This window comes from Hyperoodon ampullatus (genome assembly GCF_949752795.1).
Source record: "Hyperoodon ampullatus genome assembly, chromosome: 5".
Taxonomy (NCBI): Eukaryota; Metazoa; Chordata; class Mammalia; order Artiodactyla; family Ziphiidae; genus Hyperoodon; species Hyperoodon ampullatus.
The window spans coordinates 140,759,534-140,776,089 of record NC_136918.1 but is presented as its reverse complement, the minus strand read 5'-3'; positions in this window follow the sequence as shown (position 1 = coordinate 140,776,089).

Sequence of the window (16,556 nt, the reverse complement as noted above, 5' to 3'; positions counted from 1 at the left end):
CTCTTAGAACTGCTTTTGCTGTGTCCCATAGGTTTTGGGTCGTCGTGTTTTCATTGTCATTTGTTTCTAGGTATTTTTTGATTTCCTCTTTGATTTCTTCAGTGATCTCTTGGTTATTTAGTAGTGTATTGTTTAGCCTCCATGTGTTTGTGTTTTTTACAGATCTTTTCCTGTAACTGATATCTAGTCTCATAGCATTGTGGTTGGAAAAGATACTTGATACGATCTCAATTTTCTTAAATTTACCAAGTCTTGATTTGTGACCCAAGATATGATCTATCCTGGAGAATGTTCCATGAGCACTTGAGAAGAAAGTGTATTCTGTTGTTTTGGGATGGAATGTCCTATAAATATCAATTAAACCCGTCTTGTCTAATGTATCATTTAAAGCTTGTGTTTCCTTATTTAATTTCATTTGGGATGATCTGTCCACTGGTGAAAGTGGGGTGTTAACGTCCCCTACTATGATTGTTTTACTATTGATTTCCCCTTTTATGGCTGAGAGCATTTGCCTTACATATTGGGGTGCTCCTATATTGTGTGCATAAATATTTACAATTGTTTTATCTTCTTGGTTTGATCCCTTGGTCATTATGTAATGTCCTTCTTTGTCTCTTGTAATAGTCTTTATTTGAAAGTCTATTTTGTCTGATATGAGAATTGCTACTCCATCTTTCTTTTGATTTCCATTTGCATGGAATAACTTTTTCCATCCCCTCACTTTCAGATTGTATGTGTCCCTAGGTCTGAAGTGGGTCTCTTGTAGACAGCATATATATGGTTCCTGTTTTTGTAGACATTCAGCCAGTCTATGTCTTTTGGTGGGAGCATTTAATTCATTTACACTTAAGGTAGTTATCGATATGTATGTTCCTATTGCCATTTTCTTAATTGTTTTGAGTTTGTTATTGTAGGTCTTTTCCTTCTCTTGTGTTTCCTGCCTCGAGGAGTTCCTTTATCATTTATTGTAAAGCTGGTTTGGTGGTGTGGAATTCTCTTAGTTTTTGCTTGCCTGTAAAGGTTTCAATTTCTCTGTCAAATCTGAAAGAGATCCTTGCTGGGTAGAGTAATCTTGGTTGTAGGTTTTTCCATTTCATCACTTTAAGTATGTCCTGCCAGTCCCTTCTGGCTTGCAGAGTTTCTGCTGAAAGTTCAGCTGTTAACCTTATGGGGATTCCCTTGTATGTTATTTGTTGTTTTTCCCTTGCTGCTTTTAATACTTTTTCTTTGTGTTTAATTTTTGATAGTTTGATTAATATGTGTCTTGGCATGTTTCTCCTTGGATTTATCCTGTATGGGACTCTCTGTGCTTCCTGGTCTTGAGTGACTATTTCCTTTCCCACATTAGGGAAGTTTTCAACTATAATCTCTTCAAATATTTTCACAGTCCCTTTCTTTTTCTCTTCTTCTTCTGGGACCCCTATAATTCGAATGTTGGTGCATTTAATGTTATCCCAGAGGTCTCTTAGACTGTCCTCAATTCTTTTCATTGTTTTTTCTTTATTCTGCTCTGCAGTAGTTATTTCCACTATTTTATCTTCCAGGTCACTTATCCATTCTTCTGCCTCAGTTGTTCTGCTCTTGATTCCTTCCAGAGAATTTTTAATTTCAGTTATTGTGTTGTTCATCATCGTTTGTTTGCTCTTTAGTTCTTCTAGGGCCTTGTTAAACATTTCTTGTATTTTCTCCATTCTATTTCCAAGATTTTGGGTCATCTTTACTATCATTACTCTGAATTCTTTTTCAGGTAGACTGCCTATTTCCTCTTCATTTGTTTGGTCTGGTGGGTTTTTACTTTGCTCCTTCATCTGCTACGTGTTTCTCCATCTTCTCTTGTTGCTTACCTTACTGTGTTTGGGGTCTCCTTTTCACAGGCTGCAAGTTCATAGTTCCTTTTGTTTTTGGTGTCTGCCCCCAGTGGCTCAGGTTGGTTCAATGGGTTGTGTACGCTTCCTGGTGGAGGGGACTGGTACCTGTGTTCTGGTGGATGAGGCTGGATCTTGTCTTTCTGGTAGGCAGGACCACGTCTGGTGGTGTGTTTTCGGGTGTCTGGACCTTAGTATGATTTTAGGCAGCCTCTCTGCTTATGGGTAGGGTTTGTGTTCCTGTCTTGCTAGTTGTTTGGCATGGGGCGTCCAGCACTAGAGATTGCTGGTCGTTGAGTGCAGCTGGGTCTTAGCGTTGAGATGGAGGTCTCTGGGAGAGCTTTCTCTGTTTGATATTACATGGAGCCAGGAGGTCTCTGGTGGACCAATGTTCTGAACTCAGCTCTCCCACCTCAAAGGCACAGGCCTGCCACCTGGCCAGAGCACCAAGACCCTGTCAGCCACTTGGCTCAGAAGAAATGGGAGAAAAAAAGAAAGGAGGGAAGGAAGGAAGGGTTATTAAAATAAAAAATAGGGCTTCCCTGGTGGCGTAGTGGTTGAGAGTCTGCCTGCTGATGCAGGGGACACGGGTTCGTGCCCCGGTCTGGGAAGATCCCACATGCCGTGGAACGGCTGGGCCTGTGAGCCATGGCCGCTGAGCCTGTGCGTCCGGAGCCTGTGCTCCACAAAGGGAGAGGCCACAACAGTGAGAGGCCCGTGTACCGAAAAAAATAAATAAATAAAAAATAAATAAAAATAAAAAAATTATTAAAAATAAAAAAACTTTTTAATGTAATAAAAAAAGAAAACAAGGGAAAGAAAGAACCCTAGGACAAATTGTAAAAGCAAAGCTATACAGACAAAATTAGACAAAGAAGCATACACATACACACTCACAAAAAGAGGAAAGGAAAAATACATCTATATATTTTTTAAAAAGGAAGAGAGCAACCAAATAAATAAACACATCTACCAATGATAATAAACTCTAAATACTAAACTAAAATAATCATAAAACCAGAAACAAATTAGATGCAGAAAGCAAAGCCCAAGTCTACAGTTGCTCCCAAAGTCCACCTCCTCAATTTGGGATAATTCGTTGTCTCTTCAGGTATTCCACAGATGCAGGGTACCTCAAGTTGATTGTGGAGATTTAATCCGCTGCTCCTGAGGCTGCTGGGAGAAATTTCCCTTCTCTTCTTTGTTCACACAGCTCCAGGGGTTCAGCTTTGGATGTGGCCCCGCCTCTGCGTGTAGGTCGCCTGAGGGCGTCTGTTCTTCGCTCAAACAGGACGGGGTTAAAGGAGCCGCTGATTCAGGGGCTCTGGCTCACTCAGGCCGGGGGGAAGGGAGGGGCATGGACGCGGGGCGAGCCTGTGGTGGCAGAGGCCGGCGTGACGTTGCACCAGCCTGAGGCGCACCATGTGTTCTCCCGGGGAAGTTGTCCCTGGATCCCGGGACCCTGGCAGTGGCGGGCTGCACAGGCTCCCGGGAGGTGTGTGTGGATAGTGACCTGTGCTCGCACACAGGCTTCTTGGTGGCGGCAGCAGCAGCCTTAGCGTCTCACGCCCGTCTCTGGGGTCCGCGCTGTTAGCCGCGGCTCGCGCCCATCGCTAGAGCTCGTTTAGGCGGCGCTCTGAAACCCCTCTCCTCTCACCCCGAAACAATGGTCTCTTGCCTCTTCGGCAGCTCCAGAATTTTTCCCGGACTCCCTCCCGGCCAGCCATGGCGCACTAAACCCCCGCAGGCTGTGTTCACGCCACCAATCCCAGTCCTCTCCCTGTGCTCCGACCGAAGCCCGAGCCTCAGCTCCCAGCCCCGCCCACCCGGGCTGGTGAGTGCCAGTCGGCCCCGATCCTCTGTGCGGGAATCTCTCCGCTTTGCCCTCCACACCCCTGTGGCTGCGCTCTCCTCTGAGGCTCCGCCACCCACAGTCTCTGCCCGCGAAGGGGCTTCTAGTGTGTGGAAACCTTTCCTCCTTCTCGGGTCCTTCCCACTGGTGCAGGTCCCGTCCCTATTCTTTTGTCTCTGTTTTTTCTTTTTTCTTTTGCCCAACCCAGGTACGTGGGGAGTTTCTTTACTTTTGGGAGGTCTGAGGTCTTCTGCCAGCGTTCAGTAGGTGTTCTGTAGGGGTTGTTCCACATGTAGATGTATTTCTGATGTATTTGTGGGGAGGAAGGTGATCTCCGCGTTTTACTCTTCCACCATCTTGAAGGTCTCTCCCCAGGAAAAGTGTTTTGAACTGTGCCTGCCTGGCACCTCAGGACATGGCAGCTCTGGTGGCCGGGTCACTGACCCAGGAACACATCTCTAGGAGGTGGGGGGCTGAGCACCAGGACCCAAGTCTCCGAGTCCCCCCTTGAACGCCCTCCCTAGTCCTGCTATTCTAGGGCCCTTTGTGTGGTTGTTTGAGTCCGCACAGAAGCACTTCTGATCTCCAGAAGAAAGTAAAAAGTGTTAGCATTTATTTATTGGTGAGTGAATGAACAACACTGGGATGTGAGGCTGTGTTATCCAGAATTTTTAATTGTTGATTTCATTGAGTGAAGCCTTGGAGAAAGAATTAATCACAGTCAGTGTGACTAATTCATTGTTATTTTTTGGAGGTAAAATTATTATTAACTATTATCAAATCTCCATGCCAATCATTACGCTAAATGTTTTACAAGCATTAACTTGTTTCTTTCTCTCACTACAGTTGTGTGAGGTAAGTGCCGTTTTATCCCCATTTTACAGATGAGGAGACTGAACCACAGAGAGGTCAAATAATTGGACCCCAGAAAACAGTCTCTGGCCAACTAGAAATAACCTAAAGTAATCATGTATGTCCATCACTTTTAACCTGATGTGAATGGAAGGCTGGCAGGAGTTAGCAGAGATTTGTTTCAAAAGAAGAAACCCCAGAAGCCATCATTAAGTGCCTGGGCTGCAAGCTGGATCAGAAACCTTTAAAAAAGAGATAGGAAGCCAATGACCCTGCTTCCCTCTGAGGCAAAACATCCAGGAATAGGGTGGAGAGCAATAAGAAAAATTAATTAGAGACAAGGTAAAAAATGGAAAAGGAAGAGCCATGCAAAAAATGATAAGATCCTCTTTAGATATCCAGGACCAGCCCTGCATTCCATTACCCATGGTTTTACCATTTTTCTTCCTTTTTTATGGACTTAAGAACATGACTTTTAAGGTTCTCGTGGTTTGTGTGTGCTAGGGCAGCATTTACAAAAGTCTGTCCCCTGGGCGTTAAAAGTGTATTTAAAAAAATTAAAAACAGTGTCTAGAGTCTCATGTACTAACAACCTGGTCCATACAGTTTTTTAGTGCAGGACTTCTCAGAGTCTTTATGGTGAATTGTGAATGTTCAAGAGGGGCATGAGGAATGCAGGCTTTTCCAAATGTATCTAATAATGTAACCCATTTTTCAAAGAGCACGTTGTAGGACTGTTGTTCCAAGGTCCTCATTTTGAAGAATGATGTTCTAAAGCAAAATAAATCAAAGGGAAATAAATAACGGCGTGATACGTCTGTCCTTTCTGTCTATTACACGATGTCCATTTGGCAACATGCTGTCTAAGTTCATGAACACAGATGAAAGGAAGCTTGTTGAGGCACGTTGAGAAGTGAACTTGGTTTTTGACATTCGTTCATGGACCACACTGTCCTCAAAGCCCACAGGGCAGAAAACAATGGCTACCCTTGGAAACAGGGTTGAGTGTTATAAAAGCACTATGGTTATGTAAATTTTTCTCCAGTACTTGGTCCTTCTCTCCCTGGAATCAGGAGAACATGCTTTTCTCAGCACTTTCTGCCTTGCCGTACTCCCTGACCCCATGCAGCCAAGGAAGGATGGAGCTCTTATATGCTTTGTCCTAGAAAAGGCAAGTGATAAAGCAGGAAGTTCCAGATCTACTCACTTGGATGAGACCCAGTCTCTCATCAATGGACTGACTCCCTTTATAGAATGCCCAGGCATGAAAACGCCAACACAAGCCAAAATTCGTGCCACGAACAGACATCTGTGAGCAGGCTTCTTCCAGCCATGTCACACCTCCTGCTGCATCTCTTTAGAGCCCAGGCATGCTGTGGAGGGCTGGGACCCTGGTGCTGCCTCTCCATAAGGTTCCACCATCTCTTTGTTCTGTAACAATTGCCAAAGCTCCCAAGACTGTGAAGTAGGCAGGGCAAGGGGTGAGAGGCACAGAGGGCAGACAGATGCATTTGAGAAGAGCCTTTCCATCCGACAGGGAAGGACCCATCAGAGCAGATGTCATCACTGAGCTCACAAGCTTCCCCACCAACCAGCTGGACCTGTGACCCCCCCTTTTGTGGATCTACAGTGTCATGGTCCAGCCCGACACCCGGGTGGGATGCCTGAGACCCCTCCTCTCACCCTTCACGAAATCCAGTCAGTTCTCCATAAGCACGTCCATCCCAGTCCAGGCCTCCCCATCTCTAGCTGGTGCTTTGCAACCACCCCATGCTTGGCCTCCCCATGAGCTCCACTCTTAGAAGAATCTGACCTGAATAAATCAGGCCCTTGCTTGAAAACAGTGGTTGCTTCTGGCCAGATGCATGCCCACACTGAAAAAAAACATTCATAATTTAACCCCAACTGCTCACCCAGCCTCAGTAGAGGCCTCTTACCAACCATGCTGACCGTCTGCCTCTTGTGACATAACACCCTAGCATTATTCATTACTCTCCTGCCCACTCTTCCCTTCCCTAGGTCCCTAGAGAACTCCTATTCAGCCATCAGAACCCACATCAAATGTCCCCTTCTCTCCCCGGCTCACAGTTAGTGATTTGGGCCTCCTGCCACATTCGTCTCTGCCTCTGCAGCCCCACTTGCCACACTGCACTGCTGGGGCTGCTGGCTCTTGGCTCACATGTCTGTCACCTTGTCACTTGGGAACGGAGACCTCATATCATTTGTTTTTAAGCCCCCAACCCTCACGTGGTGTTGCCATATAAGTGTTAAATCATGCACTAGTAGACACTGAGCATACCCCTTCCTGTCTTGCTGTGACCCCCTAGAAGCCTGCCCATGGCATCATGCAGACCAAAGGGGAGGAAGAGGTGGCATCTCTTTGTTCGTGGTTTCTCACCCCGTCACAGGATACAGCCAGTTGTCAGTCATTCAGGCTAAACTACGGAAGAGTTTTGTTGAAAACTAGAGCGTTGTTTGCAGAAGGGGTGGCACATTAGGATGTGTGCTGGGACTCAAGGTAGGTACATTTCAATAGGAGACCATCGCTCAGGCCATGCCTGGCACTACTGGGGATGACAGCCTCGGCCACAGTGAAGTCCCTGGGGTGCCCAGGCTGCTGGGCCCTCCCTCACCAGGAGGGAAATGGATGCCAGTGATGGGGGCCCGGGAGGGATGTCTTGCTTCATCGTTTTGACTCTGGTCATGGTCCATATTTGGGGAATGATGTTTTTGTTCATTTTGCCACTGGTCACAGTGAAAGGACTTTTGGAAATTATTCATTTTTGCTCATCTGCTCAAAAACAGTAGAATTGGGGGCCTCCCTGGTGGCGCGGTGGTTGAGAGTCCGCCTGCCGTTGCAGGGGACACGGGTTCGTGCCCCGGTCCGGGAGGATCCCGTATGCCGCGGAGCGGCTGGGCCTGTGAGCCATGGCCGCTGGGCCTGCACGTCCGGAGCCTGTGCTCCGCAACGGGAGAGGCCACGGCAGTGAGAGGCCCGCGTACCGCAAAAAAAAAAAAAAAACAGTAGAATTGTACAATTAATATTTCAACTCTACATCCTATTGGAAGCCACATACAAACAAATCAGGATTCCTTATGTTAGCCAAGTTCCACCTACAGAGCTGTAAATAGGAAATTTTCATGTGTTCCTATCGACAGAATTATTGCCAACCATAAAAGAACCTCCTCATGCAAGAAAGTGCAGTGTCATGCTGTTAGTGAATAAAATTCTGGAATAGATTGAACCACTGGAGTTAAATCAGTAATTTAGAAAACGTGGAAAACTGAATAATCAGTTTTACTTATTTAAACAAAGGGAAGGTAGAATTTGCAGTGGACAGGGGCGATCTGTCATGGACAGAGAAATTAATGTAATTCAGCCAGGTCTCGAAATAGAGACAGTAACCTGTATTTTTCCACATCAAAGATTTTAATCTTAGAAAAAAGATCATTAAAAAGACACATCATTGATCTTACTTTATAACATAAGAAAATGGTTTAAGCGTTTGATACCTAGATTTTCCAGTCTCAAAATGGAGCACTATAAACTTCACTACCTCAATGTTTTTAGTGATGATAATAGGTGTTCTGAAATTGGCAAAAGTTCCCCACTGGTGAAAGAAGTTGCTGTTCAATAATTTACATAGCCCAGTTCCTCCTGGTGGAGTTCCACAAAGCAAGAAAGGACTGAACCATCATTCTCACAGTCTTTGCACGAGACATTTCAGCTTGAAAACACTTGAAGCAAGAATGTCTTTGTCGGACATTCTTGGCAATCATGCTCAGCTCCCAAAACAACAATACCATGTTATAGAACCTTAGAAAACCTTTCCTCAGGTATAAATCTCCACATCTTTCCTCCTGGGAGTGTCACAATGACAGAGGAGAAGCAAGGCCCCTCTAGGGGCTAAATGTGTATTCATACAAAAATGAGAGGCTGTCACATGCCCTCCTGAATTATCTTTGGAGCTGGTTTGCTGCTCCCTGAAGGGAAGAACTTTCCCAGCTACTCTACCGAGTTGTCAGAAGCCATTGTCTTGGATCTGGAGCCCTCAACCCTTCCCAGGGCTTCCCTGTGGCCAGAAAGGAGCTGGCATCCAGGATGGAGAGGCCTCAGGTACAGCAAGGCTGCTGGACTCCACGTCTGAGGCAGTGCTTCTGCTCAGGACTCAGATGAGAGCTTCCCGTTGCCTGTTACAATAATGAAGTGAAGGATGAAAACATGAGCCAAAAGACATGCACATTAAGAAGTAAAGACAGCAAAGAAGTAAAGAGTTCTGATGTACGTTGTAAAAGTCTCTACCAGCAAGGTCAGCTGACTAAATCAGGCCATGAATTGCCCCACCCACAGAGCACACTGGGCCTGTGGATCCCAGCATCCAGGCTGGTTGACGGGTCTCTTTCTTATAGTTGATCAATAAATTGGGGATCTGGCTGGTGAGAGAGAGCCTTAGCAATCTGCATGCATGAAATGAAGGGTGGGGTGAAGGCTGCCTCTTGCCCCTGTGCCAGGGACCCCTGGAAAATCTGTTTCTCAGGCCCAGACTCCTGGGCCTTGTCATCTGGCCATCCCTCCTCCTTCTAAGAAAAAGACGGAATTCGAACCCTGTCCCCAGGAGACCATGCTCTAGATGCTAGGGCTACAGGCATGAGCGGAGGAGCCTACCCGCTGGAGAGGACGCCCCATGACACCTGGCGCAGGATGCCGCTGGCCAGGCAGATGGAGGTAGCCAGGATCTTCTGCCTTATTTTACCTCCCATCCATGTTTTCTCCCGCTCAGATAGAGAACGGCTCCAAATTGGTTCCCTGTTCCTTCTTATACTCCAAAGTCTTGACATCAGTTTAATCACTGCTCAATTCTGATGGACCCTGGAGGTTGTCCACCCTTACCTTTGCAATCAGTTACGATTTTAATCATAGGCTCACTCTACAGTGTGAATTCCACCTTCCTCTCTCTTCCCAGGATTGTCCCAAAGCTCACCTCTCCCTGGGTCACCAATATAACCCATTGTGGTCCATTACTCGTTCGGCTTGGGCCACTCCTCTAGCAATCTCGATCATGGGACCTAGGTTTGGTTGTTTTGCTTTGCTTTGCTTTAGTGAGGGACATCTTAAAATGCTGCGTGGGGGGCTTCCCTGGTGGCGCAGTGGTTGAGAATCTGCCTGCTAATGCAGGGGACACGGGTTCGAGCCCTGGTCTGGGAGGATCCCACATGCCACGGAGCAACTAGGCCCATGAGCCACAACTACTGAGCCTGCAGGTCTGGAGCCTGTGCTCCGCAACAAGAGAGGCCGCAATAGTGAGAGGCCCGCGCACCGCAATGAAGAGTGGCCCCCGCTTGCCACAACTAGAGAAAGCCCTGGCACAGAAACGAAGACCCAACACAGCAAAAATAAATAAATAAGTTAATAAACTCCTACCCCCAACATCTTCTTTAAAAAAAAAAAAAAATGCTGCGTGGAAGGCTGAAGTCTCTATCAGAAATCCTTTTTCAAATTTTATTTTTAATTTTTATTGAAATATAGTTGATTTACAATATATATTAGATTCAGGTGCACAATATAGTTATTTAAAATTTTTATAGATTATACTCCATTTAAGGTTATTATAAAATATTGGCTATATTCCCTGTGCTATGTGATGTATCCTTGTAGCTTATCTGTTTTACACATAGTGATATATACCTCTTAGTCCCCTGCCCCTATCTTGCCCCTCCCCCTTCCCTCTCCCCACAGGAAACCACTAGTTTGTTGCCTATATCCGTGAGTCTGTTTCTGTTTTGTTATATTCATTTGTTTGCTTTATTTTTTAGATTCCACATATAAGTGTTAACATGTAGTGTTTGTCTTTCTCTGTCTGACTTATTTCACTAAGCATAATACCTTTCAGGTCCATCCGGAAATTCTCTTCAAGGATCAGTTTTCTCACCTGTATAATGTGGTTCATAGAATCCTAGGTGTGTCATAAGGATTCAGTGTCAAGGTAAAGGTGAAAAAGCCTTTTGGAAACTAAAACATCTATGCACAAATATTCTCATTTTAGTCACCATATGAAAAAGGAGGTTTGAAAAGAAAAAGAAAAGCAACGCTCTGATTACTATGCCCCAGGCAAATCGTGGTTGGACCAACTTTTACAAAGCCCTGTAGTTAGCATCCTGGTCCCACACCAGCCCCGTAGATGGTGCACAGAGCAGGAGGATGGCTCAAGATGTGTATGCATGTGGCTGCCCCGACAGAGAGACCTGGCCAAGCCTGCTTCCTGGTGACTGTGGCCTCCTTGTTCCCAGGATGTACTGGTTCAATTGAGTCAGCAAATGTTTCTGGGCACTGACTGTGTGTAGCCTGTAAGCTCCACGAGAACAGGGCTCAGGCCTGATTTAGGTATCACTGTGTCCACCGCCACCTGAGACACGTCTGCCCAGCACAGCATAGCTCCTCAATAAATATTTCATTGACAGACCATCAGGCAGTAGCCTAGGGACAAGGGCACCAATCATTAAAAGTCAGAGGAGACAAGGAGTGGCCATGATACAAACAAGTGACAGTGTGTACTGGACCAAGGCAGGAGCCGAGTTCTATGGCACAAAGATAGAACTTTGCTCCATAGATTGTGATTGATTCTGTTGGGCCACTGGGACGAAGGAAGTGCCACTCAGAGGAACTGCCAGAAAAACTGGACCCCCCAGGACAGGTGGAACTTCAAACAAAGTGGAGAAATAGAGAAAAGGTGTTCCTGGAAGCAGTGTAAGCACCAGCAAAGGCTCACAGATGCCAAAATGGATAGGGTATGGTTTTTCATTGTGGCTGAAACAAACTACTACAAGCTTAGTGGCTTCAAATCACACAAATTTATTATCCTACATTTCTGGAGGTCAGAACTCCAGTGGGCTCTGCTGGCTTCTTTGCTTTGAGTCTCTCAAGGCCAAAATCAAAGTGTCACCAGGACTGAGCTCTGAGGGAGAATCCATTTTCAGCCTCACTCAGGCTGCTGGCAGAATTAAGTTAGAGGAATGAAGTCCTTGCTTCTGACCAAGGTTAACATCAGCATACCAAGGGGAAAGGTGGAAAGTCTTACTCAATTACTTTGATGTTTATTTTTTGCCTTCCTTTTGATCTAGTCTTCTTTTCCTGGTGTGGCAATTTTATGGCTTGAATCTTTTTTTTTTGAGAAATATATTTTTTTATTAGTTTCTGCTTTATAACAAAGTGAATCAGTCATACATATACATCTGTTCCCACATCCCTTCCCCTATGGCTTGAATCTTAAAGGAAAAATTGGACGGAATTTGTACTGAGAACTAATGTGTGCTGGGCACTGGGCTTCAAACGTATGTAAAGAAAACCTTCCCACTTTACAGCAGCAGTTGGCAAGTACTTATCAAAATAGATGCTGTGTTTCTTCTCAACTGGCTCCAACCAACTGAAGGGACCTGGGATGTCAGACCCATTGGACTTAATTGAAGACACTTTCCTAAGCAGTGAGCAATGGGACTTCTTTTGACCAACAGTGTACAGACCTATGGAGTCATTTCATCCTATCCAGAAGATTCTTCATTAGCATAATCGCTATGAACTTCCCCTTTCTGGCATTTAAAGCCCCCTGAATTTTTCCCTCAAGCAACTACTTGTGTTGGCCAGGGTTCTCTAGAGGAACAGAACCAACAGGACGTGGACAGAAAGAGAAAGAGATTTTAAGGAATTGGTTCATACAATTGTGAAAGCTGGAAGTCCAGAATCTGCGGGGTGAGCTGGCAGTCTGTTAACTGATTAGATGAGACCCTCCCCCATTGCAGAGGGCAATCTGCTTTACTCAAAGTCCACTGATTTAAATGTCAATCGCATCTAAAAATACCTTTACAGTTACAGTTGAGTTTTGAGAATTCTTTATATATGTGTCTGTATATGTATATAATTTAGTAGGTTCTTTTGTTTTGTTTTGTTTTTGGCCTCGCCATGCAGTGTGTGGGATCTTAGTTCTCTGATCAGGGATTGAACCCATGCCCCCCAATGGAACCACAGAGTCTTAACCACTGGACTACCAAGGAAGTCCTACCAGTATTTTTACTTTACATACACTAGTCCTTTGTCAGATACATGGTTTGAAAATATTCTCTCTTTGTCTGTAGCTTGTCTTTTCATCCTCTTTCACAGAGCAAAAGTTTTCCATTTCAGTGAAGTCCAGTCTGTCAGTTTTTCCTTTTAGGGATTCTGCTTTTGCCTAGTCCTAGATCCCAAAGGTTTTCTCCTATATTTCCTTTCCACAAGTTGTATAGTTTTACATTTTAGTACATGATCCATTTTGAGTTAATTTTTGTATAAAGTGTGAGACTTTTGAAGACTTACTTTTCTGCTTATGCATACCCAATTGTTCCAGAACCATTACCTGGAAAGGTTATCTTTCCTTCACTGAATTGCTCCACCTTTGTCAAAAACCAGTTGGGCTTACTTGTGTGAGTCTATTTCTAGGTTTCTGTTCTGTTCCATTGATCTATGGGTCCACCCCTCTGCCAATACCACAGTGTCTTGATTACTGTCGCTATGTAATAAATCTTGAAATTGAGTAGACTGTCTCTTCCCACTTTATTCTTTTTCAAAATTGTCTTAGCTATTCTAGGTCTTTTGTCTTCTCATATAAATTTTAGAATAATGCATATTATTTTTTTCTTTATATGTACTTGTAGCTTTGTTTGTTTAGTTTCTTAAGGTGGAAGCTTAGATTATTGACTTGAGAGCTCTTTCTTCCTATTAAAAGCATTTAGTTCTGTACTATTTAATTCCAGAAGCGTTCCTCTATGCACAGCCTTAGCTGAATTCCACCAGTTTTGATAGGTCATATTTTCCTTTTCACTCAGCTCTACATATGTTCTAATTTCCCTTGTCACTTCAGTAATCCCTATGGATTGCTTATAATTGCCAAGTGTTTGGGGGTTTTCCAGATATCTTTCTCTTAGTGGTTTCTAGTTTAATTCTACTATGATGAGAGAACATAGTTTTAATGGTTTCAATTCTTTTAAATGTGTTAAGGTTTGTTCTGTCCCCCAGAAGGTGGTCTGTCTTGGTCAGTGTTCTGTGTGCATTTGAAAACAATGTACATTTGGGTGAAATGTTCTATAAATATCAATTATGTCAAACTGGTTCTTAGTGTTATTAGGGTCGTCTATATCCTTGCTGATTCATTTGTTCTATCGATTACTGAGAAAGGAGTGTTGAAGTGCCCAAGTATAACTATGGATTTAACTACTTCTACTTTTTAATTCTTTTCAATTTTGCTTCATGTATTTTCAAGTTTAGGTGTATACACATATTAGGATTGTAATTCTTCCTGGTGATTGACCATTTATCAATGTATAATGCCCCTCTTTATCCCTGGTAAGCTTCTTTGCTCTAAAGTCTACTCTGTGTGATACTAGTGTAGATTATTGATTAGAATTTCTATTGATTAGAATTCTTATCACACATCTTTTTAACTTATGTCATTATAGTTAAAAATTGGTTTCTTAGACAATACCATATGATATTGCTTATATGTAGAAACTAAAATATGACACAAATGAACTTATCTGCAAAACAGAAACAGACTCACAGACACAGAGAACAGACAGGTGGTTGCCAAGGGGGAGGGGAGGTGGGGAAGGGATGGACTGGGAGTTTGGAATTAGCAGATGCAAACTACTATATGTAGAATTGATAAACAACAATTTCCTACTGTATAGCACAGGGTACTATATTCAATATCCTGTGATAAACCATAATGGAAAAGAATATGAAAGAGAATGTATGTATATGTATAACTGAATCACTTTGCCATACAACAGAAATTAACACAACACTGTAAATCAACTGTACTTCAATTTTTTTTTAAATTGGCTTGTAGAAGTCAGCATACAGTTAGGTTTTACTGACATTTTATTAGCCAGTCTGACATCTCTGGATTTTAATTGACATTTTTAGATCATTTACATCTCATATAATAATATGGTTAGTTGCCATTTTATTAAATATTTTTATCCCTTTGCTTATTGTTCCAGTTTTCCCCCTTCCAGTCTTCCTTTAGATTATTTCAATGGTTTTTAGTTTCCATTTTACTTTATCTATAGGCTTCTTGGCCACATTATATATATATATATATATATTTTATATATATATATATATATATATATAATATATATATATTTCATATACATATATATATATATATATATATATATATATATATAGTACTTTTTTAGTGGTTGCTCCAGGGATTATAATATGAAATGTGTGTGTGTACATATATATATATATATATATATATATATATATATAAAATATAAATTTCACAGTCTACATAGAGTTAATAGTTTACTGCTTCAAGTAAAATGTAGAAGAAGATTTATAACCGTATAGTTTTATATGGCTTATATCATAAAATTTATAGTTGTCATATGGATTATGTCTTCATATATAATCAGTCAGTGTTATTATTTTTTTATTTCAATGGCCATACATATTTTGAAACACCTAAGAAGTGAAGAAGAGTCTACTATATTTACCCAGATAGTTACCACTTTTGTTACCCTTCCTTTGCTCCTGTTCTAAGTATCCTTCTGGTATCATTTTAGCTTAGCCTGAAGAACTTCCTTTAGCATTTCTTTTAGAGCAGGTCTGATGATGACAAACTCTCTTAGTTTCCAGTCATCTTAGAATGTCTTCAGTTTGCCATCAATTTTGAAGACTGTTTTTACAGGATGTTGAATTTTGTGTAGACAATTCTTTTTTCAGCACCTAAAGATGTTATTCCACTGTCTTCTGGCCTCCATGGTTTCAGGTGACAAATCTGTAGTCATTTGAATAGTTGTTCCCCTATTTGTAAAGTGTAGTTGTCCTGTGACTACTTTAAAGTAGTACAATGTGGACTAGAGAAAACATTACCCTCATGCAGACCTAACTTACAATATCCCACGTTCCCAAGGCCCCTCCAGCTTGTGCATAGGGCTTCCATTTTTCTGTTCAGAGGTCTTGCCCGGGACCTTGGCCAACTGGCTAATACCCTAAGTGGCCAGCAGGGGCAGCAGCATCAAACATCTCTGCAAGCACCTCCCAAGAGGTGGGTCACAACCCCCAGGCCCACCTGCCCAGTTGCACTTATGCTGTCATTGAAAAGAAAGGTCAGGAAGAAAGGGAGAGTGTATTTCTGGTCATCTTTCAAATTCAACTGCATTACAGAGAGCCCAGATACTCCATCAGGCAGGACAATGCCAGGCATAAAGTAGGACTGAGCTGGCAAAACTAGGACGTCTGGACCGCATTTCCTCTCAGATCTCATCACCCCCTTCAGGTCTGAAGGCTGAAAGTTCTATTCAGATTCAAGTGCATTCATCCAATCTCCTCCCTCAGACACAGGATTTCAGGCTGCCCAGTGGCCGAGTCTAGTTATCCTTCCAGATCTGGCATGAATCTCTGTCCTCAAAGACATCCCTACAGCTGTGTCCCTGCCTGGGCCAGAAGCCAGCCTGAGCTGTCCGTTCCCCCACATTGTCTGGGAACCCCACCTGCCCAGCCCTGGACTGACTTAATCCACGCAGTATTCGGCCAGAAACAGAACAGATCAGATTGCATCCAGAAAAAAAAGAGTTAAGGAAAAGCAAATTTTACCACTCCCTTGAAAAAGTACAGGAAATATTGAGTGAACAAAAATTTAGATAAAGATATGTTGAGTAGAGAAAGGAGATTAAATAGGAATATGTACAAATAAAATGAGACAGCCCTTTTTTATCTTCCAAGGCCAATAGTGAATAGAGGCAACAGAGCTTATGCTTTAAAAAACAATAAACTGGGGAGGCTCATGACTGGCTCACACACCAAACATGACCACACAGCTGCCCACAGTGTTGGACAAGTCCATGGTCTAAAAAAAAAAAAAAAAATGAGACAGCCCTATACAGTGAATCTAAAGGCAAAGCCCTTCCATATACAAGCTCATAACCTTGGGCAAGCCTCTTACACG